Source organism: Ovis canadensis, chromosome 13 (assembly GCF_042477335.2).
Source record: "Ovis canadensis isolate MfBH-ARS-UI-01 breed Bighorn chromosome 13, ARS-UI_OviCan_v2, whole genome shotgun sequence".
In the NCBI taxonomy this organism is placed as follows: domain Eukaryota; kingdom Metazoa; phylum Chordata; class Mammalia; order Artiodactyla; family Bovidae; genus Ovis; species Ovis canadensis.
The window spans coordinates 82,705,251-82,719,766 of record NC_091257.1 but is presented as its reverse complement, the minus strand read 5'-3'; the positions used below and the strand labels follow the sequence as shown (position 1 = coordinate 82,719,766).

The window sequence follows — 14,516 nt, the reverse complement described above, 5'->3', positions numbered from 1 at the left end:
GAACCCCATGTGGTGTGAACAGGCCCTCTTCTAACAGGCTCTGTCTAAAGTAGAACCTCTTGGGCAGCAGGTAGCCAGTCCTAGCCCAGATTCTACACCTGCTAAAGGAGACAATATACTGAGGAAGGGGTTGGGCACGGGTCACCTGGGGTTTCCAACGCTAGGTGACATTAATCAAGCTCCAAGGTGTTCCTGCTGGAGCTCCCAGTATGAGGATCACCAGAGAAAAAGGAACATCCTCCTACTCTTCCTCTTAGGGGCAAAGGAGGAGGGACTATTTTAACACACAGAGCCCATGAGTCCCTCTTTTTCATGCCTAACACTGTACTTTAAAATATATATATACATATATATATTTATTTATGGCTGTGCTGGGCCTTCATTGCTTTGCACAGGCTTTCTCTTGTTGCAGAGAGCAGGGGCTGCTCTCTAGCTGAGGTGCGTGGGCCTCTCCTTGTGGTGGTTTCTCTTGTTGCAGAAGACGGCTCTAGGGCATGTGGCTTCAGTAGTTGCTGTGCGCAGGATCAGTAGTTCTGGCACACGGGCTTAGTGGCTCGGCAGCACGTGGGATCTTCCCGGACCAGGGATCGAACTGGTCGCCCCTGCATTGCAAGGCAGATTCTTAACCACTGGATCACCAGGGAAGCCCCACTATACTGTTAATACCCTCGGATTGGAAGAGAGGATTGAGTCACAAGCAACCATTTTCCAGTTATTTCTTCCTAAATTCTACATCTAACCCAATACACTCTTTGGAAGGTAGCTGCCATTTTATCAGGTGGAACCTTCAAAAATTACAACCATGATTTGCTGTTGTTCAGCTACTCTTTCCTGTATTTTGGTGCCTCCTTGGTACCTCGGCTGAAATACCTATTTTAATATTTTGTTACACTAACAACAAGCATCAACCGCGCCTTTCAGATGGTCAGCCTCCTCTAGAGACTGGGGATGCAGAAATGAACCCTCCCAGATTCCCTCCCTGGCATCACGGGCACAAAGATGCAGATTACCTAGGCTGGAATCATGGCTCTGACCTTTCCCAGGCTTCTGAAAGCAGCTTTCCTTTACTCTGCAGCTTAGAACTACGAGGCTCCTTGTCTCAGTGGCACAGGAGACCCAGCCCCTCTCAGGAGGTCCCAGGCTCGTGGCTGGGGCCTGCGGAAGGGACTTGCTGTCAGTCCCCCACTTGCTGTTCCTCTCCTCTGGCTCCAAAGGGCTGATCAAAGCCAGACGGCCTGAGACCTGGGCTGTTGGACACAGCAGCCACCAGGCCCATGTGGCCACAGAGCGCTGAGGATATCTCCAGTCCCAGCTGCAATGTGCTGTCAGCATAAAACATACACTGATTCCAAAGACTATGCGCAAAAGAAAAGAAATAGTAAATATCTTATTAATAATTTAAAAATATTGGTTACACATAGAAATAATATTTTGATTATCTTGTATTAACTAAAATATAGTATTAAAATTAATTTTGCCTTTTAGGTACTTTTAAATTTTTTATTTCTTTTTATTGAAGTATAGTTGATTTACAATGTTGTGTTAGTTTTTGGTGTACAGCAAAGTGACTCTCTCTCTATATATATATTCTTTTTAAATTTTTATGGATTTATTTACTCGGGCTTTCTCCAGTTTTGGAGAGCAGGGGCTAGTCTCTAGTTGTGGTGCGCCGGCTTCTCATTGTGGCGACTTCTCTTCTTGTGAAGCATGACTTTTGGAGCATGTGGGCTTCAAGAGTTGCAGTACATGAGCTCAGTGGTTGTGGCACACGTGCCCCGCCACATGTGGAATCTTCCTGGACCAGGAATCAAACCTGTGTCCTCTGCGTTGGCAAGCGGATTCTTAACCACCGGGCCACCAGTGAAGTGCGCTGTATTCTTTTTTATACTCTTTTCCATGATGGTTTATCACAGGACATTGAATATAGTTCCCTGTGCTATACAGTAGGACCTTGTTGTTTGTGCATTTGACACATTTTTTTTTTTTTTTTACCTTGGTGCTGGTTTAATCACTAAGTCGTGTCTGACTCTTGCAACCCCATGGACTGTAGCCTGCCAGGCTCCTCTGTCCATGGGATTCTCCAGGCAAGGATACTGGAGTGGGTTGCCATTTCCTTCTCCAGGGGATCCTCCTGATCCAGGAACTGAACCCAGGTTTCCTGCACTGTAGTCAGATTCTTTACCAACTGATCTATGAGAGAAGCCCCCCCTTTTTTAATCTTACTTTTATTTTCTTTTTTATTAAGTTTTATTGGAGTATAGTTGCTTAACCTTTTTAATGTGGCTCCTGGGAAATTTAAAATTACACATTCAGCCAGCATTGTATTTCTACTGGATAGCGCTGCCTGTAGACCCTTCAAATACGGAGCACTCTCTATGTCTCATAAATAATCCCATCGTGTTCTAAATAATCCATGGTGTCCTCACAGTGACAGAAACTCTGGACTTAAAATAAAAATACTTACGTAGAGCAACTACCATGCTTGGCCATCTGCTCTGTGCTATGTCCTTGATGTGCACTGTTTCATTCAATCCTCACAGCAACATTATGAGGAGGGGAGCTCTGACTCTGCCCATTTTCCAGAAAGGAAAACTAAGGCTGGACAAAGTTAGGTCATAGCCACACGGAGAGTGAGGGCAAGAGCAGGAGACAGGAGGGCACCAGCACTGTGTGCACACCCAGCTCGTTAGTCTAGTGTCCTACCAGCCACAGCATCCCCCGGCCCCTCCTCCTCAGGAGACCCCCTAGGGTCTCACAGTCTTAGAACTGCACCAGCTCCTCCCAGCTACAGAAGATGGAGTGCTGTCACCCTCAGACCCCACCCCCAGCCATCTCCCTCTTTGTTGTATCAGTCAATGCAAACATGATTAAGTCCTTCTTGATCAAAAGCAGCTTCAAGGCTCAGTTCAGTTCAGTCGCTCAGTCGTGTCCGACTCTTTGCGAGTCCATGAATCCAAGCACGCCAGGCCTCCCTGTCCATCACGAACTCCCGGAGTTCACTCAGACTCACGTCCATCGAGTCCGTGATGCCATTCAGCCATCTCATCCTTGGTCGTCCCCTTCTCCTCCTGCCCCCAATCCCTCCCAGCATCAGAGTCTTTTCCAATGAGTCAACTCTTCGCATGAGGTGGCCAAATACTGGAGCTTCAGCTTTAGCATCATTCCTTCCAAAGAAATCCCAGGGTTGATCTTCAGAATGGACTGGTTGGATCTCCTTGCAGTCCAAGGGACTCTCAAGAGTCTTCTCCAACACCACAGTTCAAACGCATCAATTCTTCGGCACTCAGCCTTCTTCACAGTCCAACTCTCACATCCACACATGACCACAGGAAAAACTATAGCCTTGACTAGATGGACCTTAGTCAGCAAAGTAATGTCTCTGCTTTTGAATATACTGTCTAGGTTGGTCATAACTTTTCTTCCAAGTAGTAAGTGTCTTTTAAGTTCATGGCTGCAGTCACCATCTGCAGTGATTTTGGAGCCCCCCAAAATAAAGTCTGACACTGTTTCTACTGTTTCCCCATCTATTTCCCATGAAGTGATGGGACCAGGTGCCATGATCTTCGTTTTCTGAATGTTGAGCTTTAAGCCAACTTTTTCACTCTCCTCTTTCACTTTCATCAAGAGGCTTTTTAGCTCCTCTTCTCTTTCTGCCATAAGGGTGGTGTCATCTGCATATCTGAGGTTATTGATATTTTTCCCAGCAATCTTGATTCCAGCTTGTGTTTCCTCCAGTCCAGTGTTTCTCATGATGTACTCTGTATATAAGTTAAATAAGCAGGGTGACAATATACAGCCTTGATGTACTCCTTTTCCTATTTGGAACCAGTCTGTTGTTCCATGTCCAGTTCTAACTGTTGCTTCCTGACCTGCATACAGATTTCTCAAGAGGCAGGTTAGGTGGTCTGGTACATGCTAGGCTTATCTCCTTGTCATCCTCACGTTCCAGTTGCAGGTCATCAGAACACTATTTAAGTCTGGCGAAGTCCTAATGAATCCACAGTCAGAATTCATTCATTTGTTCAACTGAGCCAGCCTCGAAACTAGGTACTCTGAATACAATGGTAAATCAGATTAAGACCGCTATTGTCCAAGCTCAACACAGTCAACACAAGCTCTTGCTAATAACAGTTCCTGTCTTAGGCTCCCTGGTAAAGAATCTGCCTGCCAAGCAGGCAGGTTCAGTCCCCGGGTCGGGAAGATCCCCTGGAGGAGGAAATGGCAACCCAGTCCAGGATTCCAGCCCAGATAATCCTAGGGACAGAGGAGCCTGGCGGACTACCAGTCCAAAGGGTTTCAAGAGTTGGACACGATTTAGCAATTAAACAACAACAGGTAGAAGAGTAACCATTCCTACAGATTAATGACAAATCAGTGACAACAAACAGAACCCAAAGAAAAGCAGAGCAGATGAGGGAACGTTACTGCCAAGATTCCAGTCTGCTTCTGGAAATTACCCAGTCATGCAGACGCAGAACTTGGACTCCGCTCCACAAGAGGGCGCTACAAAACCGCTTGCGCGGGATCCACTCCGGGCAACGCCGCTCTAGGCCACAAGCCCCGTTTCAGCTGCATTTCCGCCGTCGCTGTGCGCGTGGAGGCGGTTCTTGCCCCTTTGTCCACGTTTCGTCGTGGATCCCACGCCATTTGCACGTATCCGGGTTCCATCCGCGGACACCGGTATCTTCCCGCACTGTTTGTTGGCTTTGTCTCCGCCGCTCTCCCGCGCCGTCTGGTCGTGGGGCACTCCGGGTGAGTCCTCTGCGGGAAGCGCCGGGCACGTGGTCCGCTCCCTCCCCAGCCCAAGGGGAAACAGACCCGAGCGGGGAGTACAGGCCGCAGGTCGCCTCAGAGCCCTCCGCTCCCTGTTCCGAGCCCGTCCCCTGAGCATGTGGGTCTCTCGGGACTCGTCTTCTCGACAGAGGGGCCTCTGGTCGTCTGGCCTCCTGCCGGCGCCGCTTCGGAATATGGGGGTCCCCTGGCCTCACCCATCTGTGGGGAAACTTGGGCTGGCCGACGGTGAAAAGCGGGTCAGGGGATGCGTGGGCCCCAAGGTCTTGCAGGGAGGTTGGTGCGGAGCCGGTGTGAACCTCACACGTGCTGCGCCAGAGCCCCCAGATCACATCCCATCACCTCCGACTCCAGTATTTCATCCCTTGCAGCCGCTCCTCGGTTGCCGGGCAGATAACCTTCGTGACCGTTAGCCCATTTCCCCTCGGTAACCTCTAAGGGAAAAGTGTTCAAACCTCCACTTTGAGAAAGCCCCCAGGGCCCTAGAAGGGTTCGCACTGAAGGCCTTCCCCTCTCTTTCCGGGCCAGGCCCTGCGCAGCTGAAAGACCCTGCCTCTGGCGGCTCCCCATCCCCTCCTGCAGGACCCTGACCCTCACTGCCTGCCGCGCCTCCGCCGTGTCCAGGGACTGAGCTACTGCAGAGGGGATGGTTCCTGGGCTTGAGGGTTCTGGGACCTGCCTTGCAAAGCCCTTGTGCAGGAGGATGGGGTGGGTTTGGGGGCCAGAAAGGCCAGAGTTCGGATCCTGACTCAGCCCCTCATTAGCCGGGGAACCAGGGATGAGTTCCTTTATTCTCCTGAACGTTCCTTTCCTTCAAGGGGGAAAAAGGCAATCACTCCGGAAGGGCAGAGGCCTGGTGTGTGTTCTTTTTATTTGAACTCACAGTTCTTGGCATGGAGTAGGTCCTCAGTTGGTATTTGTGGGGTGGATGAGTAATTGAGGCTTTTTTTTTTTTTAACCGGAAGTTGGTCTTCTCCTGGCTTCTCTTGATGAGGGGAGGTGGAACCTTTTCAGGAAGTGAGGCTAGTGCCTGGGGTCCTGGCCCTGGCTGGGCAGCTTTTCCCTGCCTGGGTGGAGAACCAGCTTCTAACCCGGGCTCCTCTGCCTGATTCCCCATCTGCCCTTCTCTGCCCCTGCATTCGAAAGTGATCGTGGGCTGCCTGTGCCTTGGTCATTGATAGTGCAGGGAAAGGAACTGCTGAAAGCATTTTCCCCGTGTTTGGAGGGTTCACTCCTGTCCCTTCTGAACTCTGGAGCTGTCACACACCTCCCCACTCCTACTGCTTATTTAGACACTTCCTGGCAGCTGATGTCAGTTGACTGCCCTCTGCCTGGCTCAGTGCTGGTTTCCGTGAGGCTTTGGGAAAGAATGTGGGTGGGTTCTGCCACTGCAGTGGTCTTGTGACTCTGGTCCCTGGTCTCAGCAGCCCTAAGACCTTGTTTGCCACTGGATTTGTAGTGATTGCAGGCTGCCTGTGTCCTAGTTGTTGGTAATACGGGCCGAGGAAAAGTTGCAAGAATTTTCCTCATAATTCAGGTGATCCTTGCTTGTCCCTTCCAAACCGGACCGCCCTTTAGTTGTTGTGACAGTGGCCAAGCCCAGTGTGCACTGAGGGTGTTGGGAGCCTCAGACCCGGCTTCCCCAGCATTCACACCCCGGGTTTTCCTGCTGCTGAGCATGATGGTTTCCTGTCCGGTTGGCTGATCACCTGCTGGCCTCTTGTCCCCTGCAGGAGTGTCACGTGGCTGCTTTGGGTGAGAGGTGTCCTCTGGGAGAGCCAAGACTGAGACCCAGGTAAGTGGTGTCCTGCTCATTCTGTCCTGCTCATCCTCCCAGTTCTGTGCAGGCTGGGAGGCCAGAGGTGTGGGGAGTGAGGGTGCAGTTGGAGGCCCGGCCCCTTTCTGCTGCTGAGAGCCCTGGGTGGAGGCTGCAGTGATGTTGAGAGGATGGAGGTTCACACCCAGTGACCAGCCGAGGGCTCTTCTGTGAGCCTGAGCAAGAGCTCTGTATGGTGTTCAACCCTGGTGGTGTGTACACTCACTCCTTCGGAACCCAGGGTCTCTCCGCGTTTCTGCCGTCAGTCTTCCCTTCGGCTCTTGGCAGGGACTGGGTAGATCTGCCGTCTTAGACTGTGAGTCTGGTCAGTGCTCCTTCTGGTGGTCTGCTCCTCGTCCAGGCTGCTTCTCAGGGTGCTGGCAGTGGCGTCTCTGCTCAGCTCCCTCACTGCCCTTCTCGGCCCCTGCATTCGAAAGTGATCGTGGGCTGCCTGTGCCCTGGTCATTGATAGTGCAGGGAGAGGAATTGCCGAAAGCCTTTCCCCGTGTTTGGAGGGTCCATCCTGTCCCTTGCAAACCCTGGTGCTTTCGTACATGTCTGTCTTTCCCCTGATTTGTGTTGCTTCCTGGCACCCAGTGCCGTGTGCTCACTGAGCTCCCCTCTTCCGGAGTAGGCACCTGCCTTGGGTCTTTGGGCTGGTGGGGGAGGGCTCCCCTCCTGGAAGCTTTCTCTGCTTCCTCCCTGCACCGCTTCCCACATCCTCAGCCCACCACCCAGCACTAACCCCGCCTGGGAAACTTGCTTGGCTGGTTGTGCCCGTTATGCTGTGATCTTGAGGGCAGTGCCTCTTCTGACCTGACTATAGCAGCTGGTCATAAAAGGGGGGGGAAACCAAAGAGGTAGAGATACCCTATCTGTTGCAAGGAGATCGGACTCCTCCCATTGCGGAGGGTCAGGGCACCATGCCCTCCAGCAAGCCAGCCTGCTGGGTCAGCCTCCTTTCCTTCTTTCCTGGGTGTGTTGTTTCTCTAGCACAAGGTAGGCTTACTATTACCTGCCTTTAATCCTGCTGGGGGTGATTTTCTAGTAATAGACTGGACAGAGCACAGTGTTGTTGAGGATATATATGTACTTAATCCCTTATACTAGATGGTGGCCCCACGGCCCTAGCCCTATAGCTGTTGGCCCTCCCAGTCCATTCTGGTCACTGCCAGTCAGCCACAGGCTGCTCCGCAAACCCTGACCTGAACATGTTGTTTTTAATGAGGTGGATGTGCAGCAGGTTGATCACAGTTGCCCCACCAGACAGATGACACGACTCTGTGTAAGAGACATTGCCCCTTCTAGTCCTTTACCCCGCAGGAGACCACCAGGATGCCCTGCTCGGGCAACTCAACAAGCCTCCATACCTACCTGGGGACAGAATAAGATGCTGTGTCACCAGGCACAGGGAATAGCTTCTGTCCAGGGATCTTCAGACTCCCCCGAGAACGTGTTTGTTGCTATGCTTGCCCTATTATCCCGCCAGAATTCTCCGGCAGAGCACCCAGAAGCTCACGACTGAATTGCATCTGGCTGTCTTAAATAAAAAAGGGGAGATGCTGGGAGCCAACACGGGAGATCCCACCCATGACAAGGTCATGTGGGAGAGCCTGGCAGGCAAGGCAGGATCAGGACTCCAGGGACTCCCTGTCCTCACCCATGACAAGTCATGCGGAAGAGCCTGACAGGGCAAGGCGGATCAGGTCTCAAGGGGTCCTCTGCCCGAGCATCTACCCCAAACCAAAATCTGTCTGTTTACTGTCTGCTATACTACACTCTTCTGACATTAACAGGGGCTATCCCCGACCACCTTTCTCTGGAAAATTAACTTACAGCTCCAGTTAATAGTCTCCTGCATATAAAAGGAGTGTCTCAGCTCAAACCTCTCTGCTGGCAGTCTAGCTTGTGTGACAGGTTTACCCACACTCTTGCTACTATGCACATTGATTATAACTTCTCAACCATAAACAGCACAGAGAGTTTGGAGTATTTTGAAAGTCTTAGTTAGCATAGGGCTTTTCTAAAGATAAAAATCATGTTGGTGAAGGGTTTCATTGCTGAGTTAATGATTGCCACCAGGCCTCCATATCCTCAGGCACCTGGAAGTGTATTAATGTAATTGGAATGTAGAAAAAGAAATACAGTCGTTTTGATGTTAGCAATATTAGACTTTTGAGTTAATGAATTTTCTCTTTGTTATAAGGAGAAGGCAATGGCACCCCACTCCAGTACTCTTGCCTGGAAAATCCCATGGACGGAGGAGCCTGGTAGGCTGCAGTCCATGGGGTTGCTAGGAGTCGGGCGTGACTGAGCAACTTCCGTTTCACTTTTCACTTTCATGCATTGGAGAAGGAAATGGCAACCCACTCCAGTGTTCTTGCCTGGAGAATCCCAGGGACGGGGGAGCCTGGTGGGCTTCTGTCTATGGGGTCGCACAGAGTCGGACATGACTGAAGTGACTTAGCAGCAGCAGCAGTACTCCTCTTTCTCTGTTATAAGTTGTTTTATCCTTGCTATGTAAGAATGTAACTTTATCACTGTCTTAAGACTAAGCAGATTTCAGAAAAAACATCTTAAGGGAAAACAAGTTTTCTGATTAACCTTTATCAGTAGAAACAAAGGCTTGTAAGAACAAAGATATGCAAAGAACACTCTGTCTTTAGATAAGGGTCAGAGTAGCTGACCCTGCCTGACTCTGCTTTTTACATTTATCTCTATGTACAACTTAAAGTATAAAAGCTTCCCTGAAAAATAAAGAGACGGACCAGTTCCTCGAAAAACTGGTTTCCCCCCGTGTCGTTCTTGCTTTATCTTTCTCTTACTCTCCTTTTCAGGCTGCTTCCTTGGTGCGCAGGGGCTCGCCGTGTTCACTTATTTGCCTGGGCTTCTAAGACCTGAATGGGGAGGCGCTCTGTGTCTTCACTCCTTTGGGAGACTGGGAGGGCGCCTGCGGCCTAGGTGAACAGTGCAAGTTCCTTGTCTGGAACTTTATTGGCTTTCTGCGTAAAAAAGGAATATCAGCCTCTTTCTCTCTTATATTTTCTTAACTGCTATATTCCTTCTTTATCTCTTTCTATGAAAGTGATGTCGCTCAGTCGTGTCCAACTCTTTGTGACCCCATGGACTGTACCCTACCAGGCTCCTCTGTCCATGGGATTTTCCAGGCAATAGCACTGGAGTGGATTGCCATTTCCTTCCCCAGGGGATCTTCCTGACCCAGCGATCGAACCCAGGTCTCCCACATTGTAGACAGACGCTTTACCGTCTGAGCCACCAGGGAAGTCCTATCTCTCTTTATATCTCTAAATAAATATTTTTAGGTCGCTGACGCTGTAACTGGGGCTGGACTCTGGTAAGTGGCACCTGGAACAGGCTATCCGAAGGTAGGTCTCCCCCAGTGTGCAGTTTTCGGACAGCTAGGCCCCCACTCAGGGTGCTACGGACCCCCCTGCATAAGATAGGTAGGGAAAGAGGGGTGGGAAGTTTTGGGTTGAAAAGAAACCTGGTTGATAGGTTGAAAGAAACCTGAAGTATTGATTCTTACAATATAAAACAAGAAATCTGTACTGAAATCTGAAATCTTTTTCTATAAAATTTCTGACTTGGGTAGCAGTGAATCTAAAGAAGGACAGCTTTTTATAGGAGTAATTTTGCAACTGTTAAACAAAAGAGGAATTAAGGTTAAGAAAACTAATGTTTGATATTTTTTTACTTTTGTACAAGAGCAGTGTCCTTGGTTTCCAGAAGAGGGCAGTGTTAACTTAGATACTTGGGAGAAGGTAGGGAAACAGCTAAAAACTTATTACACTCAGCATGGTCCGGAAAAAGTACCTACTGATACTTTTTCCTTATGGAATATGATTAGAGATACTTTAGATCCAGCTCACGAATCTGAAAAGGTACATGTTAAAGAGGGAAGTGAGGAGGAAGAGTCCAAGCCTGACTATCGACAGTTAAACATGCTGTCTGCCATGAACGCTGATAGTCATGCTGAGAATAGAGATGAAAAGAAAGATCAGCTTTCACCTCAAGATGAGGAAGATTCAAAAGAAGTGGCAGTTCAATATCATTCTGATGAGGATTCGTCTTTTTTAGCTAAAGATACTCCTAAGAGCCTAAGAGAAATATCCCCAACTAGACCATCAGTAAGATTTAAACATCAGACAGTTACAGGATCTCTAGAACAGGAGAAGAAAAACATGGGACGCCTTCGTTCCCCCATGCCTCCCCCTCCTCACAGGGATGAGGGGCCTCCGCTAGCAGTTCCCTGGAGAAGGGTTCTCTCTATCCCTGAGGATGAATTTGATCCCCACCTTGAGGCTTGTTTTAGCGATAGGGGAGAAACCCCCTACTGGGAACCCCTTCCAATGAAAATGATTAAAGAACTCAAACAGGCTTGTGCCGTGTATGGGGCTACAGCCCCGTACACTATAACAGTATCAGAGGCCTTAGCGGCCAGATGGATGACACCCCATGACTGGAAGACAGTTGCTAAAGCTTGTCTGTCTAGAGGGCAATATGTACTTTGGAGAGCTGAATATGAAGATCTTGCCCCAAAACAGGCTGATGCTAACCAAAAATATGGCCCAAGATATATTGTAAAAAGTATGTTGACAGGGACTCATGAATTTGGAACACTAAGAGAACAGATGGGATTAGACAGAAGAACTCTAGATCAGGTAACTGCCTGCAGCCTCGGGGCTTGGCGACATTTGCCTCAAGGGAAGGAATCAACCTCTTTTTTAAACATTAGACAAAAACCAGAAGAGCTATATGAGGACTTTATATCACGACTTACAGAGGCAGTTTACAGAGTAATTTCCAATTCTGAGGCAGCTGAAATACTGATAAAACACCTGGCATTTGAAAATGCTAACTCTACCTGCCAGGCCGTTCTATGTCCTATAAAAGAATCTGGACAAATAGAAGATTATATCAGACAGTGTGCAGACGTAGGACCAGCAGTGATACAGGCCATTGCCATAGCTGCAGCCATAAAGGGAAATTCTTATCAACAGGAAGTACAATCCTTTTTTGCAAGCAGGAATAACCTGTCAAAGAGTCGTTCCAGTAATCCAGGCCAGAATACTAGTTTATCCAAGGCCTGCTACTCTTGCGGACAGGAGGGACACTTTGTCCATGCTTGCCCCCAAAAAGCAGCTGGTTCTTCTGTGCCAAATCCTGCCTCCCTGGCTGCGGCTCCTAATCTTCCTAAGGTTCTTTGCCCTCGTTGTCAGAAGGGGTATCACTGGGCAAAGGATTGTAGATCAAGATTCCATAAAAATGGAACCTTGCTAGTTCCTGACCAGCAGTTGGGAGACAGGTTGAGGGGCCAGCCTCAGGCCCTGACAATGATTGGGGCAACAACGCTGAACCCATTCATACCCTTTGTCCCATCACAGAACTCATCAGAGCAACCCCAGGCAGCGCAGGACTAGACCTCAGTTCTGCCACCTCAACAATATTAATGCCAGATAGTCCCACTATAAAAATCCCTACAGGGGTTAAAGGTCCATTACCGACAGGCTTGGTAGGAATTATATTAGGCAGAAGCTCCTTAGCTATGCAAGGTTTGACAATTATCCCTGGAGTGATTGACTCAGATTATACAGGAGAAATTCAGATAATGATTTCACCCCCAACTAAAACTATTCAAATTTGGCAGGGACAAAGAATAGCTCAACTTTTACTTTGCCCTGCTACACTGCTATGGGACACACCGCTACTCAAAGGGAAAGGCAGGAAAAAGGATTTGGGTCCAGTGATATGGCCTTTTGGATAACAGAAATTACTCAGAAACGCCCCATGAAAAATATCCTGGTCAGTGGCAAGTCTATTTTGGGTCTGTTAGATACAGGAGCATCTCTTGCATCGCTGGGAAAAACTGGCCCAGCTCCTGGCCCACGCATACTACTGAAAATGAGTTGGTGGGGTTAGGGAGAGCCCCCGCAGTAGTCAAGAGTGCAAAAATATTAGATTGGCAGTTTGAGGATACCTGTGGAACTTTCCAACCCTATGTAGTTCCTTCGTTCCCCTTTACCTTATGGGGGAGGGACGTGCTGTCTCAAACGGGAGTACTACTTTTTTAACCATGATGATAAAGTGACCTCCCAAATGCTCCATATGGGCTATGATCCATCAAAAGGATTGGGTAAACAACAGACAGGAATAATTGAGCCAATTTGCCTGACCCCTCGACAGCTACGTTCTCAATTGGAGTGTCTGCCAGGAGCCAGTGTGAGGAACTCCGCCTGTGGCAGAGAAAAACAGAAAAAGAAAGAAAAATAATCATAATAAAAAGGATTCTACAAATAGAAATGTTTATCTTATGGCCAAATAGAACATTTTTGTCAGCAATGTCCTGCTAAACAGAGACAACAAGCTGTGCCAATCAACCCCAGGTAGCTCAGGACTAGACCTCAGTTCTACCACAGCAACAATATTAACCCCTGACGTGCCAGTTACTCAGATTCCAATGGGAGCGGCTAGCCCCCTGCCTGAGGACATTTTGGACTTGTGCTAAGGTGTAACTCGCTTTCTTTTCAAGGAATTTCGGTGGTGCCTGGTGTAGTAGATTCTGATTATACTAAGGAAATTAAAGTTTTTATCTCGCCTGCTAAAACTGTGCAAATTAATAAAGGTCAAAGAATAACACAGCTTTTGCTTTTACCTTAACAGACAAGAAAAACCTTGACTTCTCAAGGTAGAGGCCCCAGAGGATTTGGATCTAGTGATCTAGCTTTTTGGGTGCAGGAAATTACTGCTTCTAAGCCTTTGAAAGATCTTTTAATTCAAAAAAATAAAAATGTCAGGGCTGTTAGACACAGATATCTTTTGCATTGCTGGGAAAGACTGGCCAGCTCCTGGCCAACACATACTACTGAAAATGAGTTGGTGGGATTAGAGAAAGTGGTATGTGGAGTGGGAACGCTGCAGAAGAAAAGGTGAGGGAGAGTTTAGAACCTTTGGGAGTAGTGAGTTCCCTGTTGCTGGAGGTATTCAAGCAAAGATTAGATGGTTGCTTGTCATCTAAAGAGCTATAGACCTGATTTAGGTTACGGAAGGATAACTGGAGAAGCTTATAAAGATATTGTGCAACACCACTTTACTTGCTTCTTATATTTAGGTCTGCCAAAAGTTTTGAAAACTGATAATGCCCCTTTGAAGCTGCGGAGAGATTGTTTACTAACTTTAAATGATTTCCAGAAATTATTAGGAGATATTAATTAGATACGCCCATATTTAAAACTGACTACTGCAGATTTAAAGCATTTGTTTGATAGCTTAAAAAGAAAAAAAGCGATCCTAATCCCAGTTCTAAGGGAAAGTTGACTAGTGAGACAGAGTCAGCTCTTGTTAAAGTGGATGAGGCTTTAAATGAGCAGTTAATTAGGATTGTGTGAAGTCGCTCAGTTGTATCCGACTCTTTGCGACCCCATGGATGGTAGCCTACCAGGCTCCAGGTCCATGGGATTTTCCAGGCAAGAATACAGGCAAGAATACTGGGCTGCCATTTCCTTCTCCAGGGGATCTTCCCAACCCAGAGATCAAACCTGGGTCTCCTGCATTGCAAACAGATGCTTTACTGTTTAAGCTACTAGGGAAGTGAACTGACATACGTAAATGTCATGATCTTTCATAAGATTATGGTCTCAAAACTGGTGGTAAACTGATACTTCAGATTAACAGTGCTGGGTAAAAATGGTGACTAGTTATGGAAAACAGTGTGCTGATGCCTCAAAAAAATCAGACACAGAATTGCAGTATGATGGCAGTTCTACCTGTGGAGTATAGAGGAAAAAGAAGTGAAAACAAGAACTCAGACATTCATAGACCTGTGTTCATAGACCTATTAATTAATTAATTAATATTACCAAAAAGTGAGATTAAATTACTCTTGCCACGA

At 48.0% G+C, this 14,516-nt stretch overlaps 1 long non-coding RNA gene and 2 other non-coding genes across 3 annotated transcripts; all 3 read left to right on the top strand.

Moving 5' to 3' along the window:
• The first annotated feature begins 4,533 nt into the window (after window positions 1-4,533).
• Window positions 4,534-13,722, top strand: LOC138417171 (uncharacterized). The gene is made up of 3 exons (XR_011248008.1): window positions 4,534-4,752; window positions 6,525-6,586; window positions 9,931-13,722. It is a non-coding gene; the product is annotated as an uncharacterized lncRNA (long non-coding RNA).
• Window positions 5,923-6,057, top strand: LOC138417982 (small nucleolar RNA SNORA71). The gene has a single exon (XR_011248389.1). It is a non-coding gene; the product is annotated as a small nucleolar RNA SNORA71 (small nucleolar RNA).
• LOC138417981 (small nucleolar RNA SNORA71) lies at window positions 7,030-7,162 on the top strand. Its single transcript, XR_011248388.1, has one exon. It is a non-coding gene; the product is annotated as a small nucleolar RNA SNORA71 (small nucleolar RNA).
• Window positions 13,723-14,516: the final 794 nt, after the last annotated feature.